Genomic DNA, 19,563 nt, shown 5'->3' with positions numbered 1-19,563 from the left:
ATGTCGCAGTTATCTCGCTCCCTGAGCCGGAAAAAGCGAATTACCACACTAGTCCACTGAACAAACTACAAGACCGCAACAGGGGCGCAGCCAGGGGGGGTTGGGGGGGGGGGGTTCAACTCCCCTCCGCCTTCGAAAATTTTCAATTTTGCTTCCGTATATATACACGCACACGTACAAACGCACGCACGAACATACATAACGCATGGTTGACCCCCCCCCCCCCCCCCGCCCGAAAAAAATTTCTGGCTACGCCTCTGGACTGCAAGACATGTGGCCGTTAAGTGCAGATGAAACAGTTAAAGAGAGAACACGGCATGGAAATATATATGTTACACATGGCAGATCAGCACATCTAGAAGTATTTCTAAAAGTGGCTAGAGCTCGGTGCACGAGACAGGGGCAAGCTTTTCGACTCTTAGGTGTGGGCGTTTTTCTTAGGTAGTGAGGTTTCGGCGAAAAAACATCCTGAAACTCAGGTGCGAACTTCAGCACAAAGAATTTTGTTTGGTTTGGTAACTGAAGCCACTGTATGCTTGTACTGCTTTCGCCAGAACGATTTATGTGCACTGCCACGCATGGTCATGGGCGATGGCGGATTGTATGGATTGTAAGTCGGCAAGATCATTCACAAAAAGCGACTTCTGCTTAGAAATTGAGGACTTCCCAAGAATAAAAAAATTGGGCGCCTGTATTTAAATTCAGCCTAAATATTGTAGTAGAAAAGGACGTCGGAGAACCTGGTATTCTATGTTCCTGAATGAGTAGTTATACAGGGTTGAGTAGATCGACGCTTGTCTTTTTATCGGGAGATAAAATAAGGAGCAACAAGGCGGGAATTACGGCACTTTAGACGTCACATACATTGAAATCTCTTTATTTTGGGTGAGCAATATTCACGCCAAAAGTTACTACTTGTTACGTATGCATGATCGGAAGCTGTTATTCCTTAGCTACATATGCGGAGCATGAGACCTGCATCGAAATCGGGAATTGCATTAGCAATAGCGATATCATCAACGTGAGTCACAACGACAAAACGCTAAGATAGTTGATACCGATTGATTTTAAAGCAGTTGTGCAAAGACAGGCATTATCGAAATGAAAATAAGCACAAACGCTATCAACTATAGTCACACTGAGTAGGAAGAGAAGCTAGGCACAAAATATATTTGGTAAAGCACAGGAAGTGCAGCGTCACATGTCACTCAGTTTATTTCGTTATTTATACGAAAAATGTGAAGGTGAAGTTATTTTGTCCACACGATACTGGGGCTCGTACCTCAGGGACGAAAAAAAGTCTCACCTTGAGAGGGACCACCGGGTGTTGGAGCCCATAGTGGTCTTGCCAGCACTTCGGCGGTGTAAGGCACCAGTACTGCTGAGGAGAGAGCTGAGGAGAGGTGATCACGCTGGCCTTTTTGGTCGACTATGTCGTGGCTTTTTGGCACAGCTCGCAAGAGATGCTGTGAAAGGTGAGACTTACGTGAACACGCTGTCAAAAATACCATTCGATTTGTGGAGTAATACACCTTGGTCTAATATGTGCAATGTGCAATAATTCTTAGTACAGAGTAAGAGAAAGACAGGAGTAATGAAGATTAGATTGAAGAGGCCGTGAGACGGCAGCTCTTACGTCAGCATATTTTGACCAAGGTTCGAGGTGACTAAGTTTCTTGAAGGACTCGAACAGGAAGCTCCTTGAATGGAAAAACAGCAGACATTCGCCACCGGGCGCCAGCAATTCAGCTATGTTGCTCAAAGAGCGGCGCAGGTCTGCGGACCAGTGCAACATCTTGAAAGAATACACCCGCTGAAAGGTGCCGTACTTCTGGCGGAATCCGGTCACGTTGTCATCAATGTCAAGGTATTCGTACATAATCTTCTCGTGTGCGTATTTGTCTCTGGCAAACTCGAGCATGCTTCCCGAGGCATCAACAGCCACGATCCTGCAAAAAGGAAAGTCTTCGTGTAGGATTACTTTGTGCATGAGAACATCACCTGCAGCTATAACATGAATTACCTCTATAGCATTGATGGTCCTAGAAAGAATCATTATGTTAGAATATATGAATCCATTCCCTTAGCTTCTTACCGTGTGAGCGTAGCGCATGAGCTTTTGTACTCGCTCTTTTTCTTTGGAAGTCAGACTGTGCGGTAGACAAGACGTCAGGCTGCAAATACCACGTCCGTTCTTGCGTTGCGCCAGGCGATTCACTGTTTATCATTGTCTACAGCGGCTCTATTTACGCCATTGACATCTATGCAGTGAAATCGTCAACAGAGGTCATTGCAAAATGAACTAACACTTAAACAAATTCTGCACTGTTAATTTCCATAACCTGAATGTTAGTTACACGTGTAACAGTGCCATATTCTATATAGATGCATTAGAAAGTGTAAACTTAGAATAGCACCTTCTGGATGGTGTTGCAAAGCTTGCACACAGTTATCAAAAACTGCCATAGGCTGAACAGGTATATGTATTTTAATTGTTGGGGGAGCTGAACGTAAGTAAAAAAAATGCAGTTTCACCGAAAGGGCGAAGCACTGAGGGCGATAGCAACCAGTTGCAATGCTCTACAAAGCGTGTAACTCTCTGGATTCGATCTCTCTTTACTCTACAAAAAGAAAGCAGAAGGGTATGAGGCGATTCAGGGAGCTAAGCGGTTTTTGTGTCATCGGACGTCTCAACGCGAAATACGTGGTGAGAAAACAGCACTTACAAGAGTATACGAGCCGTCTGCTGATTTCTGTCGGGAGAGCGCTCACGCCAGTGTCCGGGACCACGCCCTTTTGATCGAAATTTCCAAGTACTCTTCGAGCAACGAAGCCGCCCCCCCCCCCTCAATGTCTTCCATGCTTCTACGCCCGACCAAAGATTGGCGAGGCATATCCTCTCTGCGTGAGGAGCCATCGATGGCGGACCTCGTACGCATGGTGATGTTACTGCATGCGCCCTCCGTGCGACGGAGATGGCCGGCTCGTTACATCTTTCCTTCAGCCGCACTAGTCGCCAGGGCTCGCACGCTTTTACTCGCGCGTAGAACCTACGATGAGCAGGGCGATGTTATCAATTTATACTTCATAGGGAACATAACGACGACCGCGAAAACCCGTCGAGGGTGTCCATATAATTGCTGTCGCAATAATATGGGCCGGCACCCGCCTAGCGGAATGTTGCGGCAAATTTTCAAATTTGCGAGGCTGTTCTACTTTTAGCCGATTCGCTTCCGCCGAGAATACCAACCAACCCGGACACGCAACGCCGCCACCTGCAGTATGTTTCATGTTCGGCCCATTACCTCGCTGTTCTTCTCTTGTTCGATGGCAGTTTATGCAAAATCGACGTTGGTGGCGATCAGCAGGTCCGTTCCCAGAAGACGTCATATTAATCTCTGCCGCAGATACGCAGCAAATACGTATGATTTTCTTTGCCCACTAGAAATATTTATTTTCGGCTCTTGAAATTAAAAATTTGGCAAATACTTTGAGAAAAGTAAAACGAAAAGCACAGCGTGGTGTTTTGATTTTAGCGTTTTTTTTTAATTTTCGTTGGATCCGCGAAGCGACGGAGGTCAATGGAAATTCATGCACTAGCAACGGTCGGCTGAGGATATCAGTGACTACTCGCGGCTCTTTTTAATAGAGAGTAAAGTGGCAACGAAGGAATCATGCGTTGGTAAATATCCTTGCGAATCGATACGCATTTGTTCATGCGCAGCGACTATTACAGACCACACGTGAAATTGGTACCGGCACACTGATCTGTTTCTATGGATGAAATTGTGTTCTCTCTTTTGCATTCTCAACATTAGCCAGGGGGGGGGGAGGAGGCAAGGGAGTAAATTATGATTAATGAAATACGAGTCTGCTAAGGCGATTAACTAGCGATAGCTTTCTGCTCTCATAACTTGGAGAGCAGAAAGTTCTCCAAGTAATGAGAGCAGTGTTTGTTCCTTTTCCATCGTCCACTTAGCAGTTCGCTGTGTCTTCTCTCCCTCACACGTTTTTATATACCTCTTGCATGGCTGACATGAGGGCAAAATCCACTCTCGTGTAAACTCTCCTGGGCCGCAACCAATGTCCAGGAATTGCTGGCTTTCATCGCTCGGAGTGTTGAATGCCATCTTGAATATCTGTTGCAGAATGAAATAATATTTGTAAAATAAGCAAATGAAACCAAACAGAAATATATACCCAATGCTTGCCGCATACCATTCAGTACTTCACAACACCAGCTTGCACCTTTAAAGGAGAGGAAGAGACTTCCTGAATCTTCTTGGTCGTATCTCTTCGCTTGCTTGCAAGTTTGCAGCACCTTCTACACCACCAGGCTTAATTTCTGTCTTGTGCTAAATAAAGTATGTATGGGTCTCTGAAGGAAGATTGCGCGATTTCTGAGGCCTCCTGTTCCTGTGCTGATGTAGCAGTACGAACCGCCAAGTGTACCGCAACGCTTGTGAAATTAAGTGCATATAATACTAATTTAGAAGTGACAACTATTCACAGAACTTGAAATCTTGTTGTGTAGCTAGCACACCGGACGATCCTCCTAAGGTAGGGCCCAACCCAACCATTCATCAAAGCAAGTCACAGTACGAAAGGCCTCAGATGAAGATAGTGTTTTTCGCAAGCTTCATCTCGCAACACTCTTTGCTGAAGAAGTCAGGCCACTTGCGGCTGTGAGAGCACACTATTTAGCACGAGGATGGCGCCCACCCTGCCAGCTGTCTTCCGCTTCCTCTTAGCTTTTTCTGTTACAGCGATGCTTTCTCTGTCTCGCCTGCTCTGTAGTAGTAGCAAGTGGCGTCCGCAAGAACTCCTAGCGGGTAAGTACCCTTGGCTTTGACCAATAAGTGTAAGCTCGCGCATTTCAAATATAACGGCCGATTCACGACATCATATGATCTCCCTAACCAATCATATAGACTCGTGCACTTTTCTAATCAGACGTGATCTCGGTAGCCAGTCGTATGGACTCGCGTGTACACGAGAGCCGTGCCCAAAACGCAGCGTAGCGAGCTTGACAATATGAGACAATTCTCCAGCGGAGAGCCGAAGGCTCCGAAATGCGAACTCGCGAAGCCAAGACAACGCGGCAATGAAGCGTGGCCGTCACTACTGACGGCAGCAAGGACCCCTGCAAGAAATGCCGCAAGGGAAGAAATCAGGTATAGGCAACTTCGATGTACGATCATGTTCACACCAAGCAAGCTGATCGCCATCTGGGAATGAGCTGGGAATGCTTGGAACGAGCAGGCACACACTGCCGTTAAGGCAGCACACCATGACGGCACCCCAGTCGCAACGGAGGCGACCCTGTTGAACTGCTCCCGGCCGCATCAAAATGGCTGATTTTGAGTTGGTGATTCTTGTGCTTGTCCTTGACTTCCTAAGTCCTTGTTTAAATTACGCGCTCGTATTTTCAGTATCCCGACAATGACAGAGTGTCATGAGTGGGCATATTCAAATGGACTTTGTTGAATAATCAAAGGCGAAGTGAATTTGCGCAAAGAGAAGACGTCGCCAGACAGTACGAATTCGAAGCCGCCCCCGTGAGTGGGCCCCCCGAATAGTACAGCAGGACATGAAGTTGCCCCCTGAGCGGGCCCCACGGTCCCGGCGCCGAGCAATGTGCAGTGTAAACACCGTGCACACCGGTGCGGCAGGAAGAAAGACTCCTCTCCTACAATTCACCCCGAAGGAATCTTGGGAGAGGGCAGCAAGATTTCGAAGAAGACGGGGCAGTCGAACCTCGGCTCGGGCGAAAGAAAGACTCACGGGGACTCCGTCTCTACAGAACTCACATCGGCTACGCTCCGGTCTCTGGTTTCAAGTCATTCCCTCGACTACGCTCCGAGGGCTCCAGAAAGTGTAAAGTGCAACCCCGGACGCCTACGGCCACGAAAGAAAGTAAATTCGGACTTTATTGTTTTTTACGTGAGGAGAAATCAGGTTGTGATTTGGGCTCCTAATTAGCGATGTCGAATTCAAATCAGCCATTAGAAATGTAATATAGGTGACAGTACCCTTGTTGAGTGTATGCCTTTTCTTGCTTGTTCAAAAAATAAATAATTGAAGTGAAATGTGTGCATGTGCATTCCTCTGGTTTCCTTCACTTTACGGACAGCGACGACACTCCGGCATCTGCAACTAATCGCCACCCTGAGAAGCGGGTGGCCAGAGGCTAACCACCGCTGCCCCTACCTGAGTCCGGCCTGGAGCGCTGGCTGCCGCTTCACCTGCGGAGCTTCAGCGCCTGCCCTGCGGCACGCAGTACTCAACGGGTCACAGCCCATCACATTTGTACGGCATATGCGGAGACTCAGAAACGCTGGAGCATATCGTCTGCTCGCGCGCTGCCCTGGCCGCTGAACGATGCAAGGGGGTGAGCCGCTATCGCCTCCTCGGTGTGCCTGATACGACAGTGGAGGACCTCCTCTTTCCTGCACAGTGAAAGATACCAGTTCTGCGAGCCTTCCTAGAGTTTCCGCCTCCTGCGGAATTCGCTACCCTATATGCGAATGCCTCGGCTTCATTCTCCCGGCCACCCTAACCTGGTGCTCTGTTCCCATGATAATCTCTCCTTCTTCCTATCACCTTTAAACCCATCTTCCCATCCCTAATGGCGGAGAGCTGTGCCCTTACGAAGGGAGGCAAAAATTTTCATTATTCTTTGCCGAACCACTCTCTCTGATGCTCCCGAAGTGGATGGGCCGTAGATGTTTTTTTTTTTTGTGTCTCTCGCTCTTTCGTTCTCGTTTGCCTTACACCAGTCCTCCTGCATAGGCCAGCTAGCCATAAGCTCTTCTAGCTAGCCTGCCTGCCCTCTCTCTTTCTATTTCCTTTCCTCCATGATTTTTTCATTTTGCTAAGATTCCTTATGGTGGATTGAAAAAAAAAGAGAATGGTTTTCCCTGTTATTACCTCGATTTCTCCTAATAATCTTAGCAATAACCCATCAGGAGCATTGAATGGCCCTCCCTGTTTTATAATGTGCGCGCAGCGCTTGATATCTTAATGTGACGTTTCAAACAGCCACATTATTGCTCCCAAAGAATTAAAACATAACCCCTTGAACATTTTACATTGCTTCTTCTACAGGTGCTTTTATGGTCTGTTGAATAAACTCACTAGTGATATCTGAATTATCGACTTAATTTGGCTTCTCAGATCGCACATGTTCAAAGAGGCTAGAACGTGCTAACAGTCCGTACTCACCTCGCAACTGCAGCATTTAGTAAATGATCGCATAATGTGGCTGTTTTGGGGGCCTTGTTATCGCTCATATGTCACGCCTTTAACAGGGTAGCATATTTTGTTATAGGAACTTCGATACCAGATAAAGCTCACAGTGGTAACAAAGGCTCACACTCAGCCACTGTTGGATTGCGCATAGCCTCAGGAAGCAATCGAATGCCGGGTGGTTGAATTGAATTGTGTTTATTCACAACAAGGTTGCGAGGATGACCAGGCAAAAAAGCTGCATTGCGCAGCTTGAGGGGAACCTGGCCACCTGATACACTGGGCGGCTTCACAGCGGTCAAACACACGATATACATAGTGGATGGACTAACTAAAACAGAGAAACAGTAAACATCCACGGTCGGAATAAATAAACAAGGTTATTGTGGAAACATATGAAAACGTCTACAACTGTTCCTAATTTAAATTCCTCTAGAAACTGGCGTCAGCTCTAACTGCCTTGCAATAAATACTGTTGACTAATATGATGTTTAAAGGGACCGACAACTGATTTTTCTCGACCCATTTTTTTTTTTTTTTTTTACGGCGCGACCTAAAGCTCACCCTTTGCTACGATTGTAGCTGCAATAGTTAATCCCAAAAGCACGTACTCATTTTACAAGCAGTATTTTTCGGTCTGAACGGCTTTAAACACGGACGGAGCTTTCCTCCAGCAACGCTGAGAATTGATAGCGATGCCGCCAGCCCTTCTCGCGAATTGTGAAAGCTATCGTTGTTGTGCTTTCGCAGTAGTTCCTATAACCATGCTTAACCACCTATATTTAGAGCATTTCAACTATTTTTGAAAATAACAAGCTGTTACACTGAGATGATGTGGCATTATACACCTTCCCTGTATCTGTACCGCGTTGTGTGCGCATTCGTCCAAGGTTGCCTGCGCCTGCGTCATGGGTGGCTTGTCCTGGCGTCGTTACTCTCTCGATGCACGAGCCAAGGCAAGTCATCGTAAACGTCACTACGCATATGCGGGGCCGCGCCGAGTAGCAGCGCGCGTCATTTCTGAAACGAAGTCTAGGTAGCAAAACTATGTTGCTCCAATATCTTAGCGACCTGGAAACTGCGTGCATGGTTGCATGACCACACTGAAAATGTTGCTCAAGACGCGCTGACGAGCATAGGGATCATTACGTCACGCGAAGGCAGCGCCATTTCAATGCGTACTACTAACGCAGGCCTATATGTCCTATTTTATGGAGTAATATTTTTAATATAAAGAAACGAACAATATTTCAATGCTAACAAACAAATCGTCGACCACGTAAGCTATCAACGGTCACGTGGCCGGCTTCATCGGATCATTCATGTTTTTGCGGCCAGAGGCGCCACAGGTCATTTTTCGCGACTTTCACTTAAGAAATAAAAATATAAATCCATCTCTCACGAAAAAAACAAGGTTGGTTTGAGTCAATGCGACGGACTATCTTTCCATCAGTGGAGTCATCTCATTTCATAGTTCTGGGCAGTTCTCGGTCCCTTTAGCATTTATCACATGAAAGATTGTTTTCTAATCCTCTCAATATCTTCGAAATTCCAATGAGAGCATGGCTTCACATGCCCGGCAGATGGATTGGCCCCTATCCATATCAAACATCTATCTAACATGTCAATTATATGAAAAAGTGCAACATTCACCTGAAGGATTTTTCTTGAATCGTCGTCCTCATGGGCGCATACTTCAGAATATATCTCTGGAGCCAGATCACTTTGAAACGGCCCTGCTCGCACTTTATTCTCGTCCATGCTCGCAGAGGCCATTTGCTTTAATGAAAATAAGAAGGATGCTATTTACAACGTTCTGATATCACAAATGTTCATGCAGGCATCATGTGAAGTAATATGTACTCGTATGAACAAGAATGCTTATTGGTTGGACTGCATCCACCGCAGCGGGGGTCACGTAATGAAGCCCCCGCCTCCAATAAGAGAGGTGCCGGGTTCGATTCCTAGTTCCGCTGTGCCCTCACCATTTTTTTTTCTAATAGCAAGAGAAATAAACTGACCTGGCGCTCAGTGCTGTCAAACAGATAACCTCTCGTTTCCACTACCTTTTGTTCCTCACTCCCCATGCATATCTCCACGAGGACGCTGCGCCATGCTGTCTTATGGGTGACATAAATAAGCTCATTTCCTAACTTCAAAACACTACTACATGAATGCGCTCTCTCCGGAAGAATCGATTAATATAGTCGGACTAATTGAACGAGTTACGCGCAGTAGCATTTAGTACTGTGCGTGCGATCTTTTGTCTCGTCCTCGTCGCGTGAACCATTCGCTTTGCAACATTTGGAAGCCCGGCAGCAGACAGGAGCGGGCGACGATCGAGCACAGCTCAGCGCGCGCTGCTCCTGCGTGAAATTCGTTGTAACCGCTAGCCGGTGGAGCTGCCGAGCGGCTGCCGCGCACCCTGATGTTCCCTTTCAAAGTGGGCATCTGTCGGGCGATACAGAAAAAGGTACACTGCCAAGAGGGTGCTGCCGATATGCCAAGACAGGGAGAACGAATGGAGCCTTTGCGTGACCACTCCGAGGAAGAATATTGCGAGGAGACGATAAGCGCTACCTCATCCATAAACCATGAAATAGCGAAAGCAACCACCTTAGTTCTCCTGTGGGGGCACCTATATGGACAGAAATCCACCGGTGCTGGTGGTGGGGATGCTTCACCAGGCGTCGTTAGCCTGGCCTACATGCACGACAATTGTTCCGCTTGAGCACCTACTGAATTGTGGTCTGTCACCACCTGTTAAACAGCCCAGTGTCTCCCAGGCAATCAATCAAACCACCCCCGCTCCTAGCGCCACCTAGAACGTAAGAGTGCTATCTAGTGTTTAGCCATTGTTCTTTGCATAGGCCAGGCGTGCAGCATCGTTAATATAAGCCAAATTCGGGACAAGGGCTCATCGTTGTTTCAACGCGAAAGCGTTAGAACGCACGCTCGAAGGAAAAGGTTTGTGAGCTATTGTACTCGGTGAGGGCAGATGACCAGCCAACCTGTTTAGCACATCGCTGCAGAGGTTGCATGGCCTTGGCCAGAACAATATCAAGGGCCAAGTTTCCTGCGTGCGCATCAAGGTCCAAACCACTCTGCGTTGTGTAACGCGACACATCGAAGAATACACCGCCATCGAGGCGCACATTTTCGTTCCTGTTCGCATCGCCTTCCATCGTAGCCATTTTGCTATTCCAGAGTCCAAACTATACATAACCGTACTATATCGACTGCAGAATATGCTGGACGAAGGTATCGTTCTATCATGCAGGTTTCATGTATTTCATAGTCCTCTAGCGTGAGTTTCGTGAGTAGACTTCATTGCAACTGATAATGTTGGAAAGCCAGCTAACAAATACCAAGCTTACAGCGATGCTTTTGAAGTTGGATTTACTTCTCCACACAAATTATATGCTGGGTAGACATTTTTTCAGGGGCAATATATGCTGTCTTGTATCAAAATACGAAGACCCGAGGACTTTTTATTTTACCACCTATTGCTGTTGCCTCGAGGTGCAGGCGTGTCCTGGCGGTTCGCGTACGCGGCAGCTGCTGATTTACCGAGAAATAACTTTGCTTAAAACGAAAAGGAGTGCAAATGGAGGAACAAGGATGAATGTGGGGCTAGGTTGGGCAGCTGTCCGCCAGCATGGTACGTATACACAAATTTGTGTTCGTTAATGACCTTTCCCATCGTTCGGTTGCGGAAGCTGGCTGAAGGTGCTTAGCGGAGGGCGGGTTGTTGGCTTACGCTGCCTGTGCTAAGGCACAGTTAATATATTTATGATTGATGCGTTTATGATTTAATACATTTATGATTGCGGCCAGCCTTCTCTGTATGAGTACGCAATGAGTTTAAATCTTTTTCTGTGTTGTCGCTGGAGCCCGGGTGTTCCCTGTGGAGGCTGAGCCGGTATCCATCGCTGGGCACCAGGTGTTGACAAAACCAGGAAAAATGAGGCCACCCTCTCAACAGCAAGAGGAAACATAAACCAGGAGATGCGGCCCCAGGAACAAAACCTGATTTGCCTGGCAATTGATGGTTTTGTTTCCAATCTCGAAGACTACAGCTATCACAGATAGCCTGATGAAACTAGACTTCTTTGTACAAAGGACCATTTTACGCGGACGCCACGGAACCCCTAATCTTAGTCATGTAGAGGTCTGCTGTAAAACCAGTGTTTCTCAAGATTGCAAAAAAATCGCCCAATTTCACACACAATAATTTCAGGAAACGCTTCGTGAAATAGGGTGTGATACCAAGTTAGTTTCATTAATTCCGGTTTACGACATATACGACATATGTACCCCAAGAAATTACAGCTCTGTGTTCAGTGCTGGTCACTATGGACGATACATGTATATTAGATACCACCGCAGATACTTTTAGGGCATCTTGTATCTGTGTCGCGATACGTCCTCGCAAGAAGAGTATCTGTATCTGTATTTCCGATACATTCAATAATGTATCGTGTATCTTCAGATACAATATACTGCTATAAGTGAACGAAGGAGGGGCAACTTAAAGGAGTCGTTTTTCTTTGCTAGAAAATATCATTTAGGACTAACAGGCAAAGGACCCAAGGTAAGTATAGCGGAATGTATTAAATGCCAAGCATTTCTTTGCGAACCTGATGCATTTTGGCCGTTTCTATCTATCTATCTATCTATCTATCTATCTATCTATCTATCTATCTATCTATCTATCTATCTATCTATCTATCTATCTATCTATCTATCTATCTATCTATCCGCCTACGTCTGGGCGCTCATCTCGTCGTCTCCTGAACTTGGTGTAGACCAAAATTGGCGTGAGAGGGTAGCAAGATTTGACGAATGTGAAGGTCTCGTCGTGACGTGAATAACATGAAAAACCTGTCGCGTACGTCGTCGAACCCTTTCCCCCACATACGTGTGGCACATACCCGTTTACCACGGGCTGCGGTATACGCGTATGCGTCACAGGTGATTGGCAGTTTATATTTACCCAGGAATGCCGAGAACAGACATTGATACCCTAAATGCGAGCGCGTTAAGAAAAACCGACATCGGCAGCGTTGACCCGGCGAATGCAAAGAATAAAAATTAGCATTCCGGCAGGAATCGAACATAAGCATTCTGAGTGGCAGTGAGGTATCCTAGCACAGAGCCACGCCAGGTCTAGAAACTGCTTTGGAAAAACACCTTGTGCAGGCGTAATGTCGGTGCAACATCAATTGTGGTTGTGGTGCTGGCTATCTAACATTATTACAAAGCAATACACACTACATGTGTACTCCTACGATACAGGCGTCATGTCAGGTTAACGTCTGTGCACGCGCACGTGCACGACTTCGAAAAACACGCTCTGCTCACAGAAACAAGCGTGTTATCACCTCGTGAAACCTGCAGCGATACGCCCGCTGCGTTGTCCACAGCACGTGGCTTCATTGCAGGTGCGGAGGCGTGGGCACATATAACAACACGGTGATGCGCAACCGTTGAACGTAGGCGTGATCCCACTTCGCCGGCGGCCAGACACCGAACACACACAGACAAGCAGCGGAATCGGCGAGGTCTGCGTTATGCACATAAATCACAATAACAAAAACGTGGCGTCCGCCGCCGTCTACGTGACAACAGCCCAGAACCCATTCTACACACGCATACGGGTTCGAGAAACGTGCCTGCGTTCTCCATCATAACGGACAAGTATAAGCACTACATATCGGCTTACCGCGTCTGGTGGTGTTATTACCCATGTTACTGCTAGAATCGTTACGCAACTGTGAAGATCTGGTTATACAACACATGTGAGGCTCTTCATCATATATGTGTGTGTATACCATTTGCGATCATCTTTAGCGTAATTTCGTAAAGTCTTGTTCAATGTAAAAAATTTCGGCTCAGCCCCCTTCTCGCCACATGCTTCGCATCAAATCGATCCCCATGGTATGTGGGATCTGCCGATATTTTGCAGCAAAGTAGTAAACGTGAAGAAAGTAAAGTGGACGAAAAGATGACTCGTCGCCGGCAGGGACCGAAACTGCGACCTTTGAATTCGCAGGTCGCATGTTCGGTCCCTGCCGGCGGCATGTTATCATTTCGTCTGCTTTAGTTTCCTCACATTTAAATCATAGTTACTACAAAAAATATCATTCCCTGTACTTTCCTTGGGCTTCTTGTCAGTTAGTCCTTATAAATATACTGCTTTAGAAACACCGCCGTGCGAAGTATTAACATTGGCTTTACTACACTTCTCAAGCTGATACTTCTGCACTAAGCCGCCTGAAGAGAACTAAAGACAGTTGAAATATGAGCGCAAAAAACGAACGGCTACGGAAAAGGAAACACACATGACAAGCGCTGACTTCTAAACTGAATTTGTATTCATCTTTTAAGTGCTTGCGGGAAAGCCTCCACCCGCAAATGGTGGGAGCGTAGTCTAGGCTTGCTACCTCAGAGTGATCATGTTTGAGGGCCCTGCTTCCTGATGCGCGCTGTTCTCTCTTGTCACGTGTTGATTTTAACATTTCGCGGGCTTTCTTTATTAGCCAAAACAGACGAGCACGCAACTGGTACGTTGTTCAAAATAGCGCCGTCAGATGTCCTTTGAACATGCCTACATATGCCTCAGTGACATTTTAATAATTAAGGTGAGTAGTTGTCGAGTTAGAAATATAATTGGGACTAATCGCCTAAACCGCATTAACGAAAAAAAATTGTAGTGTCGACTACAGTTTACTTGGAACAATATGCACTAAGTGCGCTTCGCGTAACGAGGTTATTCCTCTTCTTTAAATCGTGCTGCGGGATATTTGGGACACCCTGCATATACACGCAGGAACCAGAACGAACATATATTATACCGTAATGGCCAATACCACAATTACGATCTTAAATCTTGTTTACAGTTCCTTCTATATTTCACTGCTTTTTTGTAGTTTGATGTACTATGTAGCTTTCGGCGAATACTTAATGCCGCTCCAATACTTCCACACTGACATAAAAATGAAGAAACGACCCCGAAGAAAAAGCCTGAATAGGTTGTTCAATGTAACATAGCCATCGAAAGAACATCGTACTTACACTTTCAGTGGCAACACATATACCTGATGTATGAGGCAGAGCTGCGGGACTTCTTTTTTAACCTTTTATACTTGCTCTATCATTATTTCAAAACGCCACCACTATAAGATCATCAATCTCATGTGGCTGTACGAAAGGCAGATGCAGCTAACCTGGGTCGGCTTCCAAGTATCATTTATTTTGATGTGGGTTGAATTTTTGCAATGATGGTGTGTTCTGCAGATAGATGAATAACGAACAAAAAACTTGCGCTAACCTATAGTTTTTTCCCTTCGTGAAAAAGATTACAAGAGAGCAAATATGTCATCAATTACAATACACAGCAATAATGAGAAAACAGCACTCACATGACACTTAGCCTCCTCGAAAGTCATGTTTCCAGTTTCTTGGGTACAGCTTCTTATGATAATCGGGCCTTCACAGTTCGCGCCAGGCCATACACCAGAAATAGCATAAACCCGTGCGCTCTACGAAGCAAAGTTTTTTGGAACTTTTCAAATCTTAGGTAGCCCCGCCTCTGTGGTCTAGTGGTTATGGCGCTCGACTGTTGACCGGAAGGTCGCGGGATTGAATCCCGACCACGGCGGCTGCATTTTCTATGGAGGCGAAAATGTTTGAAGCCCGTGTACTTAGAATTAGGTGCACATTAAAAGTACCCCAGGTGGTCGAAATTTCCGGAGCCTCCCACTACGGCATCTCTCATAATCATATCGTGGTTCTCGGACGTTAAACCCCAGATATTAATATCATTATCAAATCTTAGGTACAATCTCTTACCACTTAGGAACCGAAGAAGCGTTAGTAGGTTGACGAATCTCTAAGACTAATGCTTCCATGAAAGAAGTGAAGTGGGACCATTTACGCTAGCTTGATATGTGCACAATCTCCTTGTAATCTTGCTTCCATTTGTTGGTCAAATTTTTATACCGCAAGTGGAGCGCAGATGGTACATTTTACACAAAAGTATTTGGGTATCTACTCAATAATTTTTACTTATTCGTTTGAAGTAAATCATTACGAAACTCAATTACCATCCCACAAAAAACGTCCACTACTTTACTCATTACAAGAAAAAGTAAATGAAAAATTGTAATTCCATTACAGTAATATCATTAGTTCCAAATCTAGTTAAACGCAGTATTGGCGCAAAGCCCTACACGAAAAGAGTCTCGATTCTGCTAAATTAGAAGTCCGCTATCTTTACAAATGACTTACCCTTCCCAGGCCGCTGTCGCCTGGTCGATAACATTACCGGCTTCTCGGTCAACGGTTTTCTGTTACAGGCTCCAGCCCTACTTTCGTGAATCTACCCACCTCACCGTGTACAGTTATGCTCAACGAGTTTCGGCAATTACTACACTGTCTCCGAAGGATGAGACCCCTAAGCAGACTGTGACTCATTGCATCGTTACCACAGGCCCACCTGTTAGCTTGCCGTCCTCGCAGACTCGGTCCTCATAAAATTCGAGTTGCTCGTAATGATTTCCTGCATATGCTGCAAATGAAGATCATTCATGCGTCTTCAAGCTCGTATTCGTCGGCGCTGCACTTGGCTTCTAAGGAGAACAATGACTGGCGGTCCTGCGGGTATTATTGTGCACTAAATTCGGTCACCGTTCCACACTAACACCCGTTATGCAGTATTCTTGACTGCACTGCTTTTATAGCCGGCCCAACAGTACGTTCGAAGAGCAATCTCGTAAAAGCTTATCCTTAGATCCCCGTAAACTCTTCCGACGTCACAAAAATTGCTATACTACCCCATTTTGCCTTTTTGGGTATGTAAGGATGCCTTTCGGTTTGCGCAACGCAGCTCAGATTTTTCAGCTTTCTATAGACGAAGACACCACAGCCTTACCATTTTATTTCGTCCATATAGGCGATATTCTAGTCGCCAGCAAGGACGCTGAAACACGCAAGGCATATCTACGTCAACATTTAACGACTTCGTGTTCACGCCGAGCATGGTCACAACAATACCACCTGTGATCAGCGGTACTCCTGGCCATGGAAGGAGGCATGCCTCCTGCCAGGAGCGACGCTCAGAATATCCTCTAGCTCTGAACCGGACAGCACGCCGTCACCTCCCCAGTTTCGCTCCGTCATCCATCTACATGGAAACAAAGGCGCGGCACTCGTTATGCGTGGTCACCATGATAATGCGTACTGCAAATGAATAGATCTGGTGCACAGTTTCATGCAGCTACGTTTATTTGTTAGCATGCTGATTAAATTGCTAGTTGTTTGTAGTTGTTTGTACGCGCATCTCTGGACTGCTTCGGCGTTGATAAGGGTACTTTACTAACACGCGAGATGGAGCAAAGGAACAAAGCGTGTGGTAAAAGGGCGTTTTCCCGACCTCCCTTTGTCGCTGTGCATGGAAGAGGTAAGTTCCGCTAAGATGAAGCTATTATACACCTTCCTCTTGAGGGATAATGGTAAACTACAATCCACGATTTAAGAGTGCCTTCCGAATGGGCTCCACTCTACCTTCTTCTCGTTACCTCAGTCTGATGGCTCGGCTCTGTGGCCATTCCCTGTCCTAAGTACTGTTTTAGCAGTTCCAGTACCTCGCTACCTACCACAAAGCGTTGTTATATTTCGACACTGTTGCACATGTTTATTTTTATGTATAATAATTCTGCTTTACGCTGCTGCATATTAAGGGTAACAGACTGGATTCCAAGCGAAGGCGAACGCGTGAGAGGCTGGCGCAATATGGCAGATGCCTTAGCCCGATAGTGGGCGTAGTCAAACTGATGATGATAGGGGCTGGACGGTGGACTGTGTGCCTCCACGAGGACATGCGTGCTTAGACGTACAGGGTGTGGTCGTAAGTGATAACGCGCTCATCGCCGTAAACACTATTGTCGTAGCTTTGTGCGTGTCATCTCATCACAAATTTGCTTTGAAGCCACAGAAAGCGCCAAGTTTACAGTGTGAAGAATCGCAGCCTTTCAGTTTGTTGCTATCACGTTCATCGGTTCGCCCTTGCGGCCAATCTCTGGGTTTCTCATTCTTCAAGTTAAAAGTTCGGCAAATTGAAGTTTTTAGATTGGGGTATATTGCCCTTTAATTTATTGTGTTTCACAGTTGTATATGTTTGTAAAATTTACTTGACCTCACTTCAGTGATATTTATTAGGAGTATTTCGGGTCATGAAACTATTTATTTATACTCAGAAATTAGTGCAGCCTGCACTATGTAGCACAAGGGTCGGTTGCAGCCGAAATTGTGGGCGCCTGACCGAACCTGGCTTCGCTAAGCTTTTACACTCTCATTTTTTCCTTTCGTACCCCATGTTATACTATACTGTACATGACCTAACTTCAGTGATATTTAGTAGGACTCTTTTATTCTATAATTATTTTAATCTGCGTCTTTCTGTCGATTTCTTTCTCCATCTTTCTATCTTTTTCTCTATTTCTTCTTCTTTCTCTTTTTCTATTTCTCGTTCTTCTCGTTTTCTATCTGTCGTGAATATTTTAACGACCTGGAGTGTTTGGTGCTAAGTTTTACTTCGGCTTCGGGTAAGCTAACCTATCGCGTGAAGAGCACAAAGCCTAGGTTCGGAGAAAGGAAACATGTCAAGACGTGGTGAACGTATATGATTCATCAAGTGACGTAGTGAGATAATAATCTGTGTTTATTGACGACAATATGCGCCGCAAAAGGGCTGGCTAGCCTAAATGATCCATAACCTTTAGAAATGCCTAACATTTCTGCGGTTAAATAACAAACGCTTTGTCGAGATTTTCACAATGACTCAGATTCATTTGCATTTATGAGCTTTCTATTTCTGTCATGCATGTTTTGATCATCTGCATTGCTTTGTTTATGCAGCACAGGTGGTGATAGGCCACTCAAAAAATGATTTGTTTTTTTAAGAGCAGCCAGAATTGAAATAAGTTTTTCTTCAAAAGAGGCATGTCTTTGTTAACTTACGCAGCCGTTTATAGTGCAAAATATTGATTCTATATTTATTGGGAGGCAATCTTTGTCAAAAAGTGCATTAAAAGTGGTAGTCACGCCAGCCGTGATGAGCAAGTAATGAGTGGCCTAATTCAGTAAAGCTTTGCACTTGCGTAACTAAAGGTTGGAGCTATGAATGCACTAGTATAAATATTATGCAGTAAATATCAAGGAAGTAATGATAAAGAAACAAAAAGAAGAGGGAAAACAGCCAATTCAGTACTGAGCCTGTTTTCAAAATCAGCTGTGAATTCAAAAATATTCCATGAATTTCATTTATTATAGTTCAATGAACAGATATATATGTTGTAAATTATCATCCAAATTTCCGTACAAAGTACACCTGAGAAAAACGTTATGAAACTTCGCGTCACATGATTTGGAGCAAATTCTTATTTTGAGAAAAACGTAAACAAAAATTTCAGAGCTTACAAAAAGAGGGCGTCCCCCTTGTGCCCGTTTTTAGAGATTTAAAAACACTTAGAAACACGAACTTATATTTAGTGACATCCTCTCATGTAAGAGTCAAAATAAAATTTAAAAAGCATTTTGAATGTACTAGTATTCGTAACAGTACTAGTATTCGAAACCAACGCAATGTGGTTTCGGTTTCGCTATACGAGCCTGGGGAATGGCAAACTTGCTGTAACTCGCAAACTAATGTGGATAGGAGGATAACTTTTGTAGCAACATAGTTTTAATGTTTAGACGTGCACGAAAAACAAAAAAAAAATCGATCTCGCAAAAAAGATTGACTTTTGAAGGTGGCATGCCACCTTAATACATTCCCTGTCAAGACAAGCAATAATAATACATTCGCTGTCAAGACAAGGATTCGAATGCCAGGCACGCTACTTCGTATCTTTCGGTATAGCACCAGATATTTTTAAAGTGGGTTAGTCTCTCTGATGCAAGAACATGCCTAAGTGCAATATTGTACAATAAAAACAACCCAGCTAACGGACACCAGCTCTTTTTGTCTACAGTTTTCACTTTCCTGAAATGTTGTCACGTGATTGTGAAGACGGTTTCAGCCAGTCTGGAATGTACGGAACTCTTCATTTGGGCGAACTTGTGCCCTGAAATTGACAAGTGTATACTGATAGCGGTGAACAGAGCATCGGCCATCGGTAAAACCGATCATCGGTCGAGCGCGTCGCCCTTTATACACCAGGTATCGAACCTTCCGGAGTTACCACTGGCGCTCGCGCAAGCTGTGGAATTCAGTGTAATCGTGCATCCACTACCTTCGAACGCATGACGTGG

Source organism: Rhipicephalus sanguineus, chromosome 7 (genome assembly GCF_013339695.2).
Source record: "Rhipicephalus sanguineus isolate Rsan-2018 chromosome 7, BIME_Rsan_1.4, whole genome shotgun sequence".
NCBI lineage: Eukaryota > Metazoa > Arthropoda > Arachnida > Ixodida > Ixodidae > Rhipicephalus > Rhipicephalus sanguineus.
Note: the sequence above shows the minus strand (reverse complement) of the source record.